The following is a 20,669-nucleotide window of genomic DNA, read 5'->3' on the forward strand; positions in this document are numbered from 1 at the left end:
AGACCTGGAGTCAATCCAAGTCCTGCAGAGTGCAATTGTATATGACTAAAGGACACACTCTCTAAAAGACATGCAGTATTACAATATTCAAAACAGCTATTGATGAAGTACTCCTTTTAATTTATTGGTCTATTTTGTTGGTCACGCTGACAACATGCCATGTTTGAATCAGGAAATGTTTAAGTAACTACAGATGAATTACAGGAAATCTTCCAGCTTTCTAAAACCTCAGCAGTAGACGCAGCATTACTGTGCCTAAGCGCTGAAGGTGACAGAACACAACAGAACTTCAAGTCATGTTTTACTTTTCAGTATTTAACCAAGACAACTGTCTTTCATAAACAAAGTGCTGAGTGCCCAAACATAACCATAAACAAGTTTTATGATGCTTTAGTTATGAGTGAGCTATGACTGAATATTGTATTCCAGGAGTAGTCATGGTCAGAAAACAAATGAAATACATTGTCAGTGAACATGCTGATAAGTTCAGGGACAACATTTTAGCAGTTGGCATGTAAGATAATTAACAACATCTCCTCAGTAGAAAACCATCTGGGTAAACACACTTGCTTCTGCAAATTATTAGTATATAAACAAAATTTCTAGGAGACAGGGTTGGCACCTGATATGGATCCACACCAAAAACGAATAATCTGTTCCTTATTTGGCCCATGGTCTAAGTTCCAGCCAAATTCAATTAAAATCTGATAAGTACTGTTTGACTAGCTAATAAATAAACTGGAAAAAAACAAAACAAATTGAACTGATGACACAACCTCCCTGGTGGAGGTAGTTATGCAAATAAACAGAGGCGAGATCCATTTCAAAAGGACTAGTACAATGATGCATGTCAGATATCACAGCAATTCTTACCCAGCCTTCTCTTCACTACTTTAACTAACCACATTTTTAACATTATAACAAATTATTCCTCTGTCTCTGCTTTTCTTTCTCTCTCCCACCTCTCTGTCTCTGCAACTCTTCCTTCTTTTCTCTCAGTGGAGACAATTAAAGTGTGACAGGCCTTCATTTAACAAGAGCTGTTTCACCTCGTAAGGATGAACACATGGCATTCTAATTACTGGCGGACAACACCGGGGCTTCTTCACTGTTTTACTGGTTCTCCAATGCTGCCCTAATGTACCTGACAGAGAAGGCACACCAGACCTAAAATTACAGGGATTAATGTTTCCAAGACTAAACACTTCAAATGGGTTCTCTGATGTGAGTGCCATGCAGGGGAGCAGGCAGAAAATCCACTTACAGCGTCATTGCTTTGGCATTATTCACTCTTGAAAGCACAGCACGTTTCAGCAAGCTTCGTTGATGAATGTGCGCTCCTGGCCGAGCAAACTTTAATTTGGAGTGTTTAGTGTTAGCTGCACAATAATTGTCAGGATAAGGGCGAAGGCAGAGAGGAGGCCCAGAGGACGAGGCCTTGCAGCTGAAGCTAAGAAATGTTAAATGGTTTCTTTGATCTACCTATACTGCTTTTTGTTGAATGTACTGACTGTTTTTACCATTGTAATAAAATATTTAGACAGCAGAATATGTGGTGTGAGGGGATTTGCTTTTGAGTGAACTGATCCTTTAGTTTACTCCTTAGCAATACCATCAAAGTTGGCTCTGAGTGCAAGCCTATTTATTTACACATTTACTGAAGAAACATAATAAGAAATGTAAGACCTTTAAAAGCAGTACCTGTGATCCGGGTACAAGAAAACTCAAAAGAGTGTCAGCACACTTGACAAATGACTTGCACATTCAAACAGTCACAGACTATGCCTGCAAAGGTTCAAGCACAACGAGCTAGCAGCAGAAACAGATGCGTAGTAGAAGGTTAAGTCTTATTGTAATTCATGAATACTACTAACATTCAATCCAAACAGACAAAATTATTACAAAATATCAAATTCTTTATTTAAAACACTGCAAATGCTTAAAGTGAAAACATTTCATTTAAAACATTCTCATTTCCAATCATGTTATTTTCAGAATTACATTAAAATAACACAAAGCACATGAACTTATATGTATAAAACTAATATCAGTTATAAGTGCATTCAGTGTCACGGTTGTATATTAAAAACATGTTGTAGAAAATAATGTGTAGAACAAAGTATCTGGACAGTATATAGATCTGTATATTTTCCAATAAGGAAAGACTCAAACTTTTACAGAGTGGAATCCTTATGGTGGAAAAACAAACACTTAAGAATACACAGTCTGCAAATGCTGGGACAGTGCAACATTTTCTTTGTCTTTTGTCTACATTCCACTGCACTGGATTTAAAATGAAACAATGACTGACTTAAATTTAATTAGAGTGCATTTACATCCATGTTCACTGTTTAACATACAGTATTGAATGTATAGGAAATGAATCATTAAACACTTTAACATTTAGAAATAACACAATAACTTCAAAAAATACTGTACGTTTTTTGGTATAACATACTCAATATTGTCTGGACTTTCATAAATGACTGAAATATCAACGTTAAATGCCAATGACTCAAGGTACACACACAGAAAAAGTCTCTGGGCTGTACTGATCTTGTAACTCAATACCAACCACATACATTCACCACTACACATTTGGTTATCTAAACCAACCTGCAATCTGCTCCTTTGTTGGCAAAAAGTCTGTGGTCTCAGCTTGTTCACTGGTGGAATGCTCCCCTGTAGGCAAAGACAGATGGTCATAAAATATTTGACTATACAAAAAGTTTTTACACTGATAGAATTTAATAAAATATCTTCAAAATTAATCCTATCTCTCTGAAACTTAAAATTTTTAGTTTTTGTTTACACCTGATCAGAGAGTTGGTAAAACATTATGTTATACACTGAGTTGCCAGTTTATTACATACACTCCGCAATGCTTTCACGAAATTACAATGTTCAGTTTTTGTTGAAACTGTTGTAGAGAGGTGCTGATTCAACTTTATGATTATTTTGGAGGATGTACTGTGTGGTACTGTTGAACTTGATTGCATAATACAGAGAGGTGTTTTTGTTATTTAGCCTACCAGCATTGATATACAGAGTAGAAAAATATAATATAAACAACTGTCAGTACAACATAATGCAGTTCACAAACTATACCCTCCAAAATTTTCATACAAGTGAATCAACTCCCCTCTAAAACAATTTCAACAAAATCTGAACATTGTAACCTTTGTGAAGGTTGGATTTATGGCAGGACGGATTAGACTGCATTAGTTTTAGTTAGGTGTCCCTAAGAAACTGGCAACTGTGTGTATACTGTACATAATCTATTGAGAAGTGTCTCACCTAATCCAAGTTCTTCCACTCGAGCAAAGCAAGGATGACACTGTTGTTGATGACTGCCTTCCTCTTCACCATTTCTCCTGTCTTATAACTCACTTCGGTTTTTGTGGCGCATTTGGTTCCATCCTCTGGATTTATCCTCACGAAGAATCTTCATGCAAAAAAAAAAAAAAAATGGAAAAGGAAAACACAATTAATACATGACCAATATTAGATACATATATTAATTGTCTATGTGTCTGTCATGTATTAATTACATTTTGTGTAAATAACTAACTTTTTCTATTAGAATTTTTGACTGCCAAAACAGATGCTAAACTATCACATTTTTTGAGTGACAGTGTGGACCATTGTTTGGTGATTGAGGCTGAATAGGTGCTGTACACCTACATTGGCCTTGAGAGTAATTTCACCCAGAACACAAATAAACATATTTTAATCTCTGTAGTATCTAGTCATACCAATAGGTTTACTTGCTGAGGTTTTGAGATTTGCCTCAAGAGACTAAGGTGAAAAGCAGCAGTGCACACAGCTCCAAATCTTAAACAATGTACCAGGTGCCTGGTAAGTAAAGATCAGGATCAAAACAAACAGAACATCTGCACTCACAGATCTATGGTCTTCATAATTATTGTGGACAAAAACAAACATGTCTCTAGCTAAATTGCATTTGTTTTTGTCTACAATAAATAAGACTATAGATCTGTGAGTGCAGGTGTTCTGTTTGTTTTGATCCTCAAGAGACTGCTGCCATTCCATTACAATGAAGCTAAATAAAATTTCACCTGCTCATATCATCATCATCCAAAAATGGTGTTTGTGCTGGATAGCTTAAATTCCAGAAGATAAAAATGAAACCCACTACATGGCTAGTTACAGCGCGGAGGAAGTGAAAAAGCATACTTTTGTGATACAGGTAAACTAACAACTAAACATGTGAGATAAACTTTTAACCAAAAGCAATATGTGGAGGAAAAAAAGACAGGTACTTACTGTTGTATGAGTTCCAGTGTTGCACAGGCAGGCTCCTGGTATTCTATGTGGAAAACACAGAATACCATAGAAGTATCCAAAAAACACAGACACACACACATCTGCAAAACCCAGGTGTTCCTCCAAAACTAAGGCCACCTTTCCCTCAATGCTCACCATCCACTCTGTTGCAGAGAGAAATGTGTTCCCTAAAAGACAACAAATACAAATTGCACACTTTTAAAAGGCATACTCTAAATGGGACACATTAACCTTCCTCAAAATCATAGGTAAGTCTTCTCTTACCAAGCATCAACGTGGCTGGCAGGGTTATGTCTGTCTTGATGGATGGCTTTGTTGCACTTACCTTTAAAACACAAAAAAGCCTGGGATTACAACATGTTTAAAATAAATTAAAATGGAATGGAATTTGGTCCATAATGGATCTGTTAATGAAAGACACCCTTGTACAACTACTTAAGCTTTGAAAAAGTTGTCCATTTTTCTCTGTTGCTTATACAGTAATCACTCTCTTTTCCATTCTTATATAAAGTAACATTAACCACCAAAATTTGTCATTTCCCCATGAGATTTGCCTAACGTTAGACACTTAGCCACTGCAGCTAATGTAAGAAAAAATACATAACGTCACTTGAATTAGATGAATTAACATTACACACTTGGTGTTTGTTAACTAGCCAACTTTAGTCCTTTCAAATTCCATAAAAGAAATCTAACAAACTAATGCTAAAACTAAAAATGTGGCTAGCTATCAATGGTTTAATTAGTTTAAATGAATGCCAGTGTTAATGTAATAACTTCGTTAACATACAATGTTATTTTCTCAACTATTGGCAAACATTAATACAGCCTCCTCACCAGAGAATATCACATTAACTAGCCGTATGTTAACGTAAGCTAAACTTTGCTCTTTACAAAGTAAGTTTCATTTTAATTTTGCAACGCAATGAACTCACAATGGCATTTGTAAAATGAAAAGTCAGCTCAGTTTACTTTGAAAAAGTTAACATTACTGATAACATTAATGTTGACGAGCAAATGTTAACCAAGGTTAAGTTTGAGTGCACAGACCTGACAACCGCAATTTTTATCAGTATATTTGTATTCTTAAAACTTTTTAACTGTTACCTTGCTTGCTTGCTGGTCTTTCTTTTACTCTCAAGGAGAAAATTCTTCATGGACACCTCCGTTTGGTTTCATCAGATGTATCCGTATTCAGTACAGGTTGCTTCTATGGCTGAATCCCGTTACTTTCTGTGTGTGCCACTCCAGAGCCCCCTCCCCCGCAAAACCTGTTGCGCTACTGTGTTGGTTCCTAATCTAAACCATAAAGCAGAGCTTGTCAGTCCAGATGTCAAAAATGAGAAAAAGATAAACAACTTTAGGTCTAAATGATAAAATGGTGCATGGGCGCCAAAGTTTCTGTTTGCAGTATTATACTGGGTGATATACAGTAAGTCACCGTACAAACTACAGAAATGTGTAACAGTGTAACATTGAGCATGAAATCATGCCAAGTCAAATGTTACTTGTGTGAGAACTTCATGGTTTTAGCTAGCAACTAACAATATCTAAGTTAGCCTGCTAGTGCTAATTAGCTATCTGTAACCAATAACGCACAATACAAATACTTACTAATACTACTATGTCAATACAAATCTAAGACAATTGTTGATGAGGTGAACAAGGTTAAAGAAACAATAAAATAAAATAAAATAAAATAAAACAAAAATCCAAGTTCTAATCCTGTGACCGTCTTTATTGTTCACTTATTTTAAATGCCAAAAAAAAAAAATCAAGTATTTTTATATCAAAATCCCTCTCTTTTCTCTTTTTCCTGTGAAACATCACATTATTTTTGATTACTCATCTTGACTTTGGAGGTGTATATATACATGTATCCAATCAAGTGTGAAGTAGAGTAACTAGCTAACCTCTCCGATCATAGAAACCCACACTTGACTGTTAGCTTGTGGGTCATAGTAGCCAGTGGACTTGTATCATATTAGGAGGTTTGTGGTTTCCAAAAGAATTTATTCATGTCTCCCTTATTCTTCTCCTACTGATCTAAATACCTATCAACATTAGGATTTGAAAGGGGAAAGTTTCCAGCACCCTGCCCCAGGCCATCCCATCGCCCCTACCATTGTCCACATACCCATTCATTCAGACAAGGGTGCATACAGTGAATCCTAAAATCGCCACTAGGTAACTACTTGCTTTAAAATATCAGTGCCTAAGTGACTACAATAAGGTGGTCAGAATCAGATACCTGGTTGAAAGTGAAATTTGTGAACATCCCTGTGTTATATAATGAAAACACAAAACTGCATATAAATTCAGCACTTAGAAGTTTTTTTTAATGTATTACTTGAATGAGGATATGTATACATCACTTACATAATGCTTCAATGGTGATTTTGAGAGTGGCTACTGGTAAATGAGACAGTTGGTAAGAGAAGGTGATTACGAAAATGGATGGGAAAGATAGGGTGAGCGAGAGAATGGGTAGGAGAGTGTGAGTGAGAGAATGGATTGGGGATTCCGCTTTCTTCATCGCGAGGGTCTCTTGCATCAGCAAGGGACTTGTTATACACATAGGTCAAAGACTTTGCATTCTTCAACATCTTGTGAGAAGGTGTGTATTTGTGAGCTTGACCAGTGTGGTTGATTTTACATGACAGTAAAGCACAAACTACTGTTGTCCAATGCCATTCTGTTTTCTGTAACAATCTTTTGCACTATACTAAATACCCTTTCAGAACTGGCATTGCTGTGTGGAATGCATAATAAAGCCTTCATAGGCTTCATCTGTTCAGCTCACTGAACCTTAGGTCCTTACCTACAAGGCCCCAGAATCTGCCAATTCTGTCTTCTTGGCAGAGTTGCTTGCTAACAGTTACCTGGTAGTCAATGAGTTCCTCACTCAAGCTCAACTGAGGAAACAGGGCCCCTAGCTTTCCAACTGTAAAATAAAACAGTGTTGCCAACTGAACATTGTTGATTTATCTAAACCAAGCCATACTTCATAACACTTGAAGTATATCTTGCAAACTGTTTTTGTTGTCGTCAATTGGAAACTCTCCCTAATCTCTACCTGTCCCTGGAGTGATGCCAAGCCAAGATGCAGGGTCCAGCACTTTCAGGTAATTCAGGGGTTGGGAGTGGAAAGGAGGTGAACACCTTTCGCAGAACTGCTTCATAGAAGGTTCTCACAGTTCTACAACAGAGTAAAAAAAAAAAAAAAAAAAAGCAACAATTTGCATTAGATAGTAGCAAACATTTCAGGCACACTATAAGACCTTTCTCAGGTTGTCAAAAGATGATGATCATAATTATATTAAACTACAGAGTAATATACTAACTGAAAGATTTCTTGGTTGAAACAGGGATGAATACCTTTGTTCTGATGAATACCTTTGTTTCTGTTCCAATGAAGAGGTCTTCATCTGCCAACTGATGTCCCTCTCCATAGTCCACCTCCCTGAGAGGCACATCCATGATTGCCCTGGCTGGTATGAGCTAGCCCAAGAATCACCTGATCAGTCTGCACATCTCTTCAAGCCTGTGAATCTGTACTCCCCCTGACTGTAGACAGCACTGGTAGTCATAACAAAATAATAGTGAACTAATAAACATTATCATATGTGACTATTAATATATTATCCTCACGTTATCCCAAGAAGTCATGACACCCACCTGAAAGGCAACATTAAATTCAGTAAAGGCTTAAGGGCAATATATGGTGAAAAAATGCGAGGGAAACATGGCGATATGTGCTAAGTGGAGTTTACTATTACAGTCCTATCTGTAGAGCATCCCGCTGGCTCAGTTCTCTTTGTATGCATGTAAGCAGACTCAGCCATCTGGTACTGCAGTACCTCAGCAGCTTCAGGTTGTCAGAGTCTGTGAACTCTACAAATTCCTTGAAGAGCTCACATCTCTTTGCACTGAAAACAAGAGAATAATTTTGAGTTTTGTAAGTGGTCTCAGATTGCTCATGGTGTAATTATGAGATTAGTTATGAGGGTGTGTGTGAGGGAGAAAGAGAGAGTGTGTGTGTGTGTGTGAGCATAAATGAGAGAGAGGGAGAGAGAGATGGGGGTAGGCAAGAGAGAAATGGTATGTTATTATATTATAATACATTTATCTATTGTCAAAGTGGATGTAGTATATCCCAACCAAAATGTTCTCCACTGGAAGTTTGGTTGCTTTAATATCAGAACCAGTGGCAAGCTGGAAAAAGTGGCAAATGCATTGTGTCTGCCTTTCATTACACTTGCATTATATCAGAGTTGAGGGCAGTGAAGTTCTCCCATGGAATGCCTCTTTTGCTATTGGAAACAGGAAAACAAAAAATATGTCCACAATTACAAAATTATCTCTCTGACAAAAGCTGCTATGTAAATTTTGATCAAATGAAACTGAAATAAAAATGTGCTAGCTGTTACAATTAAATGCAAACCAGGTCGACACAGTGCAGTTCCCTCACCTCAATGCTACAGACTACTTTTCATACAAGTTTTCAGTATTACCCAAATTCTTTGTCGGTTTTTCTGTTGTTCGATTCATCACACAACAAAAAATTATTAAGCCTTATTAACAAAAAAAGGCTGAGATTTACATATACTTGCTACATCCTCATCAAGCTCCACAGCAATGACACCTGTTAAGCAAAAGTAACTTTAGGCTACAACATGGGAACATTAGCAAGGATTCAATTAGATTATCCTATTTATTTTGAAGCAACACAGTCTATTGTCTAACACATACCACCAAATACTGAAGCTTGGAAAATCCCCTCTATATAGCTTTAAGATCAAATTTATTCAAATCATCATAATTATCTTAATTCTCAAATGTTAGAATATATTAAGTAGATTCAAATACATTTTGTTCCTGTTTAACTATACAAAAATATGTAAGTAGCTATGTGGCTAGCCTTAACATAACCATATCTTACCTTTGATGAGTTGTGTGACTTTCGTTTTTCCTGCTGAGTACTTCCAAGCGATGGCAGAGTCAGGGAACATGTCTGCTGCACTACAGTTGAAATCATTGCATAAGCTGAAGGCCACATTACTTTTGGCGCAAAGCATTGACATTTTCAGCTCAGCTTTCACTTGATCTGCCTCAGAAAGATTTGTAGTTATATATGCAGTCATTGGCAGGGCATGTTTGTGCGCCTCTGGGGTGCGCTTATGCTTGGCAGATTTGTCATGCTGGCTCACATTGCTTTTCCCTCTGTGTGATACACTAAAATCCATGTGGTATATTTTACAAAAAGCATGACTTTGACTGACGTTGCTCTTCATTAAGTACAAGTAAGTCTCCTCCCATTTGGTGAAACATTTGCACTAACTTTTAGCTTTTTTGGCACGTACTCCATCCCTCTCACGTTCATCCATCCTTGAATCCATTCTTTTTCTTCTTCTTCTTCTTCTTCTTCTTCTTTGTCTTCTTTTATTGGCGGGTACCGTTTGATTGAATGACTTCTCATCACTAGATGTTACAGCTAATGTTCTAAATACTGTCACCTGCTTTACCGGAGGGGAATGTAGCAAATGTAGCAAACGCCTGGTGGTTAAGCCTACCGTCAATGTTAAAACCAACCTTTTTTTTATTTTTATTTTTTTATAAAGGTTAAAACAGGAGATTTACAGTAAAATATTTAAACAGAAAGCCAGTGGGACAGAAGGGTAAAATACGGGAGAATCTTAGGTAAAATGGTAGGGTTGACAGGTATGCTGATCCTACAACATGGGTGAAGGAGATGTGTTTGAAGGCCAATAGTTTTCTACAGCTCTGTGTCTCCTTTAGAGCTCTGTGACTTTTAACACGAGACACCACAGCTGCATCTTGTTAATGCAGTGACAACCTTGGGTCGAGTTACCTTTCATGAGCTAGTAAAAGTTATTTAATCTACTTACTCTGCTCTAGCTTGTGCATCATTGTCTGTGATATATTTGGGAAGATACTTATTCTGCATTATAACAGTATAAACAGTTTGCATCAATTTAATTTCTGCATCGATAGCTTTGAAGAAACCAAAACTGGCATTGCTGCTATAATAAAGTAACTCTTGGCCAAGAAAACACCTGCTACACAGATCCATGAGGCTGAGTTCTGTTTTTGGCTCCAGCAGACAGTGAATAACAGTCTAATAGATATAAAGTGGTCTGTTTGTCCCCATGGGAGTACAAAGTACACTTTAGATACAATTTGTGCTTAGTGGTCATTATACAGTAAACACGCTGAGGGGGTGTATGCTGTATATTACAAACTGATTATATCATACTTTGATATTAAATTACTCAAACTGGATTAGAATTAAGATCATCTCCCTGCATGCATTTGGACAAATTGTTATTTGAAAAGGTGGTTCCATTACCAAAATTCACCAATATTCAAAATACAGAATTGGAATATAGTATTACTCCCACATTTATTGACAACTCCTTTAAGACATACACATATACTTGACAACAACTAAATCTAAGTTACTAAGATTACTCTAAGATTGTTTACATCGGTAATGTTTCTAATTTCTCATTTCTATGGGTACAAGAATGTGCAAAGAGATATAGGTTTTAACTGTGTAGTGACCATGGGCTCCTACCTTTCACATTCAAATATTGTGCATACCAAAATGTGCAAATGATCAGTGTTTAGTATGAACAGGTCAGACACAACTCTAGTACCCTAGCGAGAGGGGTTGGATGGTTTTAAAGTCAAATGTGGAGTCGAAACCATGATTCCTATCAGTTTCATCCAGGTGTAAATAGGCCCTGTGGACCAGTGATTGGTGAGCAGAAGGCAAGGTGCAAGGGAAGGCAGCTGCTTAGATCCATCTGACGTGTTGGAGCTTGGTTAGGGTAGGACAAGGAGGTATGAGTGTCAAATCCAATAAAGAATAGGTCCAGTGTATCAGCCTTATCCATCTCTCACTTGAGTGCACTACTCATCCCACTTCATTCTTCCACCAAGTCATTCTGTTGTATGTTACTCTCTGTCTTAGTGCTGTACCCTCCAACATTTTCCTTGTCAGCTCTGTCTGTACATTCCTGCATGCTTATATTTTGATCCCTGAGGGCTTGTTTATGTTTATTTAATAGTACTTTAAAAAGCATGTTTGTAGGAGTTGCATGAGTCAACCCAAAATTGATGCAGTTTGTCATGCAGCTTATAAAGTCCATCACTGTCCTCCTAGCACATGGAGCATTTCCCATTTTTCTTCATCTGAGGCATCTTTCTGACCCTCCTTAGCTTCCTTCTTATATTTCCTTGTGGTCCCAGCAGTGGCTGTTGCTGATCATTGATCTTGTATGTGTAAACCATGGGGCACCGACAAGGTTTGAGTCAAATGCAAACATCAGCATGCCAACATGCTAACAATGACAATGCAAACTTCAGTATTTTTAGCAGTTATAATGTGTACCATCTTCACCATCTTAGTTTAGCATATTAGCACTCTAATTGCTAATTAGCACTAAACAGAAAGTGGAGCTGAGGCTGATGAGAATGTCATTAGTTTAGCCGGTATTTGGTCACAAACCAAAGTATTGGAAAAGTAATGACCTGATAGTGGCACTATATGGAAAGCTAATGGATCACAAAAGTTATTATAATTCATCCTGAGAGGCATATCCATATCTATAACAAACATCACAATCAATCTATTATTTGTCAAGACATTTCACTCCATTTCACTCCAACACTCATGGCAATCCATCCATAAATTGTTGAGATATTTCAGTCTGGACTAAACTGGCGACCAACTGAAATGACCCAGAAATGCAAGTACATCATCTTTGTAACATTGTTGAGTCATAAAAAGTGGATTGTACTTGACATCCAGAGTTCCATTTTAGTAGGCCTCTTGACAAACAACAAGAAGTGGGATGGTGAGGGAGAGGCAGCACTGGTTGAGACAACAGTCATAAAAATAGCATTACAGAATTTATGTGACAAATAGAGTAGGCGCAGACCAAACACAAATATAATTTTGCAATCCTACTGGGGTTTGATGGAGATACACTATGCCTCAGGTTACCAGTATGCTGTTCACAAGGATGGTCAGTCCCTTTACATCAGCAAGCAAAAGTCTGGGGAGACAGCAATATCCTAATAAAGGCAAAAAGAATCTTGTCTCTGGGTCCACATCCATTTCACTTCTATTTCTCTTTTACAGCTTGACTTCTCAGTGTAAACAAAGACGTATTGTACTAAGAGGAGCAACACACACTTATATGTAAATATTGCTCCCTTTTTATTATGCTCTCACAATGTGTGTGAAATAAATAATCTCTGATAAACAGCAGAGCCAGAATAGTGCTTGCAAACTCTTTGAACTGACAGAAAAGCTACAAGCACATAAAGAGCTTATTTGACAATAAGTGAAATGTAAGCTGCTATGTTGACTTTAAACATGTTTACTTTTTGTATTTTCTATTCCATTTCTTTTCTGTATCTTGGTTTTAGATGAAAGATCAGTAGATGTACATCAATAGGAGTAGGAGTAGAAGATCAGAAGGGTTACAAATCATTATCATATAGGGTATCTTTTTAGATGGTCAGTTGCCAACTTCACTTTGTCTCCAGTTTGACCTACGGTCACTATTAGGACTGAGCTGACAAACTCAAGTATTTGTGATCATGTTTGGAGTGAATCAAAAGAAAATAAGCTGCCAAACAGTGTTAGAATTATAGACTATGTAGTCAGAAAAACAAAGTTGGAAGATGAGGAATGATGACAAAAGGATAACAAGAATTTTCTAGCTCTAGTTTATTTTGTCCGTTATGAAAGAAAGACCTGACCCAAGGCCAACATTTGCAGCATAATGATCCCAAACCTGCTTAGAATCCTTTTCTTTTTTGGCATACGAGTGTCATGTACTGTTGCGAAGTTAAACTTCTATACCCTTTATACATTTTCTCACCGTAAACAGGAAGTCGTTTTGAAGGTTTTGTGGAAAGATTGTACTTGGGATAAAAGCATTGAAGAAAAATATATTTTCATTTTATGCAATATGCAAATTAATTGTAACTTTCTTAAACTAATAATAATCTGTTTTGTTTTTTGGGTTTTTTTTTTTCAGATGACATTAACCACAATACTAATAATGCTTTGATTAGAAATATGTTACATTTTGCTATGATGGTTGTTTCTTACAGTAGTTTATTCTTGGGGTCCCCAGGGACCCCAGTCAGTAGTCCTTGTATGTTAGGATGGGGGTTAAATTAAACATGGATGTCAGTGATCATGAGACAATTGAAGCAGGCCATAGTTAGGGCACCTTTTCGGGTACACAAGCATCTACTTCACTGACTTCAATATCCTTACTTTAGTACTTCTCACTACATATAGGGCACGCGTTTTCCTGATTTGGCACTGAACGTTGGCATTGTAAACTGGCAGGTGCAGAATTGTCCATTAGGGATATAATTCCTTGGACACTGTGCTGGGCAGAAACATCCACAAAAGGGTTTCTCAGTCACTCAGGGAGATGACTAATTCTGGTTGCTGCATTAGTACAAAAGTTACAGTGAGTATGTGTCTGTCTTTGAGTATAAATCCCCCCACAAGACTTTGATTCCTTGATAACGATGCCCTGAAGATGTGACTTGCGCAAGCAAACTTAATGATAGATAGGCGAGACGAATGGAAATGAGCCAGGATGTGGGGACTTCTAGAAGAATACACAGGTCAACTGCCTCTGGGATTCCACACTAGATGTAGGAGTTCTGGAGGCATTTACTCCCTTAGCCCACTGATATCCTAAGCTAACAAGACAATGGTATCTAACCAACTTACGGCATCTGTTGATTATTAAGCATCTAGATTAAATGTACGTAGAATGCAAGACTAATTTTAGAGGCAGCATGATTGCATACAATATCAATGGGAAGGTGTAAGGGCACAATTAGACACAAAGTCGCTAAGGGCAGCACAGGTACAGGTGTGTCCAAACTTTTGACTGGTACTGTGTGTATATATATAGGGTATAATAAGTAAGAACTTTGACCATTGGCATTCCCAGATAAAAAGTCAAGATATTGTTGTGGCAGAAAGAGGTGGATAAAAGAGGAATCAGTTGGTCAAGACACAGGTGTCAGATGGGGAATCTCTTTATTCACAGCGGCCCTACTAACAACGTAGTCAGAGATATCTTCCAACGTTACAGAATGTGACATCCCTTTTTATACTGAAGACAGGCTGTGTGTGTGTGTGTGTGTGTGTGCGTGTTGGCTGGATAGGTTTCATCCTGTTTACCAGACTCTTTGGCTAAAAGAAGGGGGGGACAAATCCTAAAGGGGGGGGGGCATTTCTCAATTTCACTTATCTTAAACTTTGACCAAATGTGAGTGGGCATCTCTGCACTATGTGTGTGTGTGGTGTACTTCGCCCCTTTCCCAATATTCCAGATGTTTCCTGTTTGTTTGGTGGGCTAACATGTTCAGCATCAGTACAGGTCATGATGATCTGGCTCTCACTCCAGGTCATAGTGACCTGGCTCTCATTCTCCTACAATATATAGGAAATTTCTTGTCCATCCATCCAGCAGTTGTTGAGATATATCTACCAAAGCAGTGGACCAACTGACTGATATTGCCATGCCACTAGTGTGGCTAAAAATCACATTTCTGCAACTTTCAGAGCATGTTTAAGTAAATGTGCGTGAGTTTGCCTGTATATGTGTGAGTGAGGTCGGTTCTTCCTCGTCTGGGCAGTGGTTTTATCTTAAGAAAAGGGTAAGGCTAACACATTCTGTTTTTAACAATTATAAGTGTGAGCCAAATCATCACATGTCAGTTCTCTCTCTCCCTCCTATTCCTCCACATTCTCCTCCCATCTTCCAGACTCTGCACCTCAGCCAAGGTTATCTCTTCCATCGATTCTTATCATCAGCTTGTCAATTGATCTATTACCCCTGCACCCCACCTACTTAATGCTAGCTTGATTAATTATTGTCCCCCATGGGGCTGGGAGTGGGGAAGCTGCCAGCAAGAATTCTTCAGATTAAGATGAATTTTCATTGTCTTTGTTCCCTGGAGTGTCAGAGCACACCAACTTGTGTTGAAACACCCTGAATTTAGAGAAGCTAAAATGGGTTGGGTACCCCTCTACTGACACCAGATGTGCACTCAGGGCTGAATACCCTACATAATGTATGATACTGGCTTCAGCGATTGCCTGTTTGTTTTTTTTTCTGACTTTAATTCTCAGTAGCATTCAGTATTATTTAGAAGCATCAGATAATTTATAAATGGAAATTAAATTCCCAAATCCAATTTACATTTTCATGACAAGCTTCATTGACACTCTGATATGTTTTATTCCCTGGTAGCATGGAGGAAACAGGGAGCAAGGTGAAGACAAGAAGAGAGAAAGAATAGTTTTAACTGCATTGTGCATAATGTTGGTTTCATCTTATTTTGGGCTTTTCAGCATTAAAACCCTCTTATTTGTTTTGTTTTGAGAATAAGTGGCTACAGCTAAAAATTTAGTCAGAGGGTTTGTCAACTGAGGGTTCTATCAGTCTCGGTGTTTGATGCCTATTTGTTCTGGCAGGAAAATGCCTTGTGGATATGAACAGATCAACATATTAACAGTCCATTAACGGTGCTGAAAATCTCTCCAGCTGCCAACAGCTTGCAAAAGACACTGCTTTGCCTTGAGCAACAGTTACTGTATTTGCAATGGCAGGTAATTCAAACAAAACATACACATCATTTCAGTAGACATTACTGTGCTGGATTATGAGTTCAGAGATTCTCAGGCATTTTGTGTTTTTTCAAGTCCTGTTCTGACAAAACCCAATTGGGATACAACATTTTACTGCAAAATTATGTATGTATTTATTTTATTTATTGTCTTTGATACACAGGTCAAGTCTTGGTCACTAGGTGCTGAGTGTACCTCTAGTTTATTAAAGTCAAAACTATGCTGGTTTATCTCAATTTTGGTTACACTTTATGACATTAATCCAGACTCACTGTTTTGGGACTTTGAAGGGCAGGGAGGATGCAGCAAACTCATTTTGCAAATGAGACACCTTGCATTCTTTCTGACTTCACCAGCAAAGCAGGGCTCTGTTAACTACACCTCAACATGACTGTTCACACCTGTTTTGTATAATAACCTCAATTTAAAAGTCCAGTAACGAGCTTTTTCTCAGCTTTCAAATATGTTGACTGTAAGATGCAGTCAAGACATACATCTGTTACTTTACTGTAATGTACAATTAGAGGAAATTTAGTGTACACCGTGCTCCCTCTGTACGATTTTACACATATTTATTAATTTTCACTTGTGTTGAGATCCATTCTGTGTTCTCCTACATATAAGGAACCAAAAGTACACACAGGCAGCATTATTGTACAACATTAAACTGTCCAATCAACATGAACCTTAGCTTTACCTTCAGGGTTAGGGTTAAGAAAATCAAACCATACCAGTTTGGCAGCAAGAAATATTAAATTTTGACTCTGAAACCTAAGCTTCTCTTACAAAAGTTACTATATCTTCTGTTTATAATGTTATAGAGACATAATTGCCACCAATAAATTACCAAAGGACATGCCAAGATAAGATTCCTTGGATGACCGTAGCCAATGACTGGCAGATCATCTTAGGAGCTGGCCTGCTAGCTGCAGAGATGATCAGCCAGTCTCATCCACCTAATAGGTTCTCACATCTCCAAAAATGTTGAAGCAAATTTTCAAGTAGCCATTACTTTTAATGAATCAATCTGTTATAGAGAGCGGAGCAGGTGGACCCAAATGCACAAGACTGCAGGCAACAGGAACTTGAAGAATAAATCTTAATTCGAGACTCAGGAACAGGATGCAGAGGTGCAGGCAGGCAAAACTGAACAAAGTATCCAAAAGACTGAACTGAAACGCAGGAAGCAGAAGCTCAGGTGAGTGAGTGAGGTGATGAAACAGGAGAACAGATAGGGAGCCGATAGGCTAAGGGAAACACAGGGAGCAGGGCAGGGCTTACGAGACTGATGCAGGACAGGTGTATAGAAGCGCAGAGGGAAAAGCAGGCTAGGGAGGAACACAGGAGGAAAAACACAGAGCAACAGAAAACCAAAATCCGAGAAATACAATCCTCTTCATAATAAACTGACATATAAAACACCACAGAAAAAACATGAATACAAGTCAAATACACAAGCAACATTACAACCTCTCTTATCCGTAATAAACAGAGGACCCAAAACTCTCTTAATAACTGAGACTGAGTATAAGCTGTGTGAGTACAGATTGGAATGAAAACAAAGACAGACTATAGGCACCTTAAATAATTATCATGCCAGATAGTCTCTTTTAAACAGCCAACTCAAATAAGCCTTCTCCCACACAGTCCAGTCTAAACAAACAGGGAGAAAAGTCTGAGGGCCTCTGGAGGACTGGTGGAGAATGGCAGCTAGAGACATAGAGCCAGTCTGTGACACAACCACATATTCGAAATCCAAATATTTAATATTGAGCCTGAGAACACATCAAAACTTTATCTGGTGACGCACAAACAAAATTATAATAGTCATGAGCCAATCTCATGTCTTCTGCAATCACAAATGCATGATGGGATAATTGTCACACAGGAGTTCAGCTCCCAAACCATCCGCAATAAAATGATCATAAAACAGGTGGAGCAAGAAGACGTCCAGTTATTTGGAGCATTCTTTGTATAGATGCAGACTGTGAATTGGAACAAAGCTTGAGCCATGACTGATGACACAAACACAAGTACAGACAAGAACACAGATTGATATTGATATTGATATTGATATTGATATTGATATCCCTGCAATGTTTGCCACCCAATCAAGGTATATGACCTACAGCTGCTGTGCTTTCCTGAACAGATAACAAGCCGCTTCATGTACAGTAAAGTGAATTCCCTCATAGGTATGTACAGCACATGTGAGAACTAGTTATATGGATTATCATAACAATATTTCATTAAATTAAAATATTTATTACCTTAATACTTTTAATCTTGCTGCTGGCATCGGGTCTGTATGGGGGGGGGGGGCAGTGTCCTTGTTAAAAAAAGAGCCTCAGGACAACTATTAAAGGAGCCATTTTCTCTGCTTCACTCCGTGCTGTCACTCAATCAGACAGAGAGCTCTTACTTAAAGACATCTCCAAGGCTGACATACAAGCAAGTCCAATGAAGGAGAAGGAAGTCATGAAACACCATCAATCTCCAGCTTACACAACAAAGGTGGAGCCAGAAGAGGCTGAATCAGACAAACTGCCATGGTGAAAAATAATAAGATGCAGCAGATCTTTCCTGTTGGGTAATGATATGAGTCTGACAAATGATCCAGACAGTGTAGTATAAGGATAAACAATCACCCGCTCTGTTGTCCTTGTAGGTCAGTAAGCCATGTAGGCCTTCAGGTGCTTGCTGCATAAGAACACACTTCAAGGAGATACATTTCTTGCTTCTAGTGGTCGATTGTGTGTGTTTAAGTGTGTGTGTGTTTAAGTGTGTGTGTGTGTGTGTGTGTGTGTGTGTGGCGAAGAGCTTCCTCTCTCACTCCTTCTCTCCAAGCATACAATATTCATCTTTGATCTCACATGCTCAACACCTACTGGACCATGTAAAGTCCTCCCAAATGATGATTAACTGCAGTAATTACTGCATTGTTTAGTGTCTATAAGGTGTGCAGATTCATTTATTCAATTATTTCACCCTCACAATCAACAGTTGCACCAAAAAAAAGTAAGTATTTTGAATAAGTATGTGCATTTTTTCATATCCACCACGTGCCATTCATCATGTCAGTATGAAACAATCAATTACCGATGTCTAAAATTTGGAGAGTCAGTGAACTGAAACTGCCGATTTCTATCTTGGGAGATGCCAGTCACCATGACATTTTCAAAAGCTCAATTATGTGGCTGCAATGAACATAACAGCATTTCTTATGAAATTCTATTGTACTACATTTAGATATACTGTACACCAGAATGTGCAATTGACCATTCACTAAGCTCTACCTCCCATAGTTAAGCTGTCATTTTGCATGGCACATATGCAGTTTACAATTAGAACAGTGGCTGATTTACCATTCAAAAGTACCACTCTTGTTACTGTTTGAAACAGTGGGTCCTTGAGGTCAGACAGTGGTAGACAAAGGAGGCTCCTCTACCTAACTGTCACTAGCAGATTTTATCAGCCGTAGCTAGAAAGGTGATTAATGTTAAGGTGATTAAACTAATGCTGGCTCCATGAGTTGGTTGAAAATTCTCAGGTGGACTTTTAAATGTTTCAAACTGACTTAACTGACATTGTGCTAAAAGACTGAGACTAAACCTGCAATCAGTTCAGAAGACATAAATAAAAAACGGCATTGTTCTTGTATTGCAGTGTAAAGCTAGTTTATTAGCATTTTAAGTATGATAAGTACGAGGTAGGTATCCTATATGTGTAAGATAGAATGTGAAATCAGACTCGTGTTTCATTCAACATAACTGTGTTTAGCTACTTAGTTTACACTTAAACTGGCATAACAGAGGTTTGATTTATGCTGACTTTTATTTTCAAGCAGTATGTTTCACTGTTAACACCACATGGGAGAAGGTTTGGGAAGTAACCAGTGTGTTCTCTGGAGGGGTTTAGTAAACAGTCAGTTGTAGCAAGACATGTTGCAGTTAATTTGCGATAGACAGTAATGACTGCTTTATAATCCACTGAAAGAGGTTTTGAGACAAAGATTGCAGCAAATAGCCTCAGCCAGTCAACATGATTATACAATGACACACACAATGTGCGTTATCGACTCTGATGCTGCTCGCGTTGTCAAGTATTCTGTTGAACAAAAGAAGCAAAAATATTTTTTTCAGCTGCCTGTGTGGCCTAGCTTTACTTTTTCCCCTGCCCTTTCTTTCCCTTCTCACAGTGTTCTGTCACCGCAGTGCCACTTACTCTTAAGGAGTTAACTATCCAAGGACATCGCTTAGGTGAAGAAACCAGCACAAGAGCAGGAGAGACAGACAGTCAAACAAACCAACCTGCAGGAAAAGTGAGAGAGCAAGTGAGAGTGAGACAATTTATTTCTTTTTATTTCCTTCAGAGGATTTTTTTTTTTTCCCCACTGGCCTTTCCTCTCTAGCTTTCTGACAAACACCCCTTACCCTGGCAAGCTCCCTCTCTTGCTCCCTTCCCCTGCTTGTCATATGTGGTTTCAGAGCGCCAACCTAGCTTTGCGCCTCCAAGGGAGCTTCAGGCAAGTGTCACTTTAAGTTACATGCGGCGCGTAAAAACCAGGCGCCGAGTTAACGGTCATAGATCTGTGCAAAATCAGGTCAAATGTCGGCGTCTCTATCCCACCCTCCTGGTGATTGTTACATTTGGAGAG

At 38.2% G+C, this 20,669-nt stretch overlaps 2 long non-coding RNA genes across 3 annotated transcripts; both read right to left on the reverse strand.

The window, feature by feature from the left end:
• Window positions 1–1,944: 1,944 nt before the first annotated feature.
• Window positions 1,945–6,343, reverse strand: LOC121896890. Its single transcript, XR_006096139.1, has 6 exons — window positions 5,416–6,343; window positions 4,573–4,633; window positions 4,444–4,475; window positions 4,288–4,330; window positions 3,298–3,445; window positions 1,945–2,682 (listed from the first exon to the last, which is right to left on the reverse strand). It is a non-coding gene; the product is annotated as an uncharacterized LOC121896890 (long non-coding RNA).
• An 88-nt stretch (window positions 6,344–6,431) lies between these two features.
• On the reverse strand, window positions 6,432–8,371 carry LOC121896931. Of its 2 annotated transcripts, XR_006096144.1 has the most exons (4): window positions 7,960–8,371; window positions 7,705–7,875; window positions 7,385–7,507; window positions 6,432–7,252 (listed from the first exon to the last, which is right to left on the reverse strand). It is a non-coding gene; the product is annotated as an uncharacterized LOC121896931 (long non-coding RNA). The 2 variants fall into 2 exon arrangements; XR_006096142.1 differs by having other exon boundaries at window positions 7,705–8,371.
• Window positions 8,372–20,669: the final 12,298 nt, after the last annotated feature.

The sequence above is a fragment of the Thunnus maccoyii genome, chromosome 1 (assembly GCF_910596095.1).
Source record: "Thunnus maccoyii chromosome 1, fThuMac1.1, whole genome shotgun sequence".
Lineage (NCBI taxonomy): Eukaryota > Metazoa > Chordata > Actinopteri > Scombriformes > Scombridae > Thunnus > Thunnus maccoyii.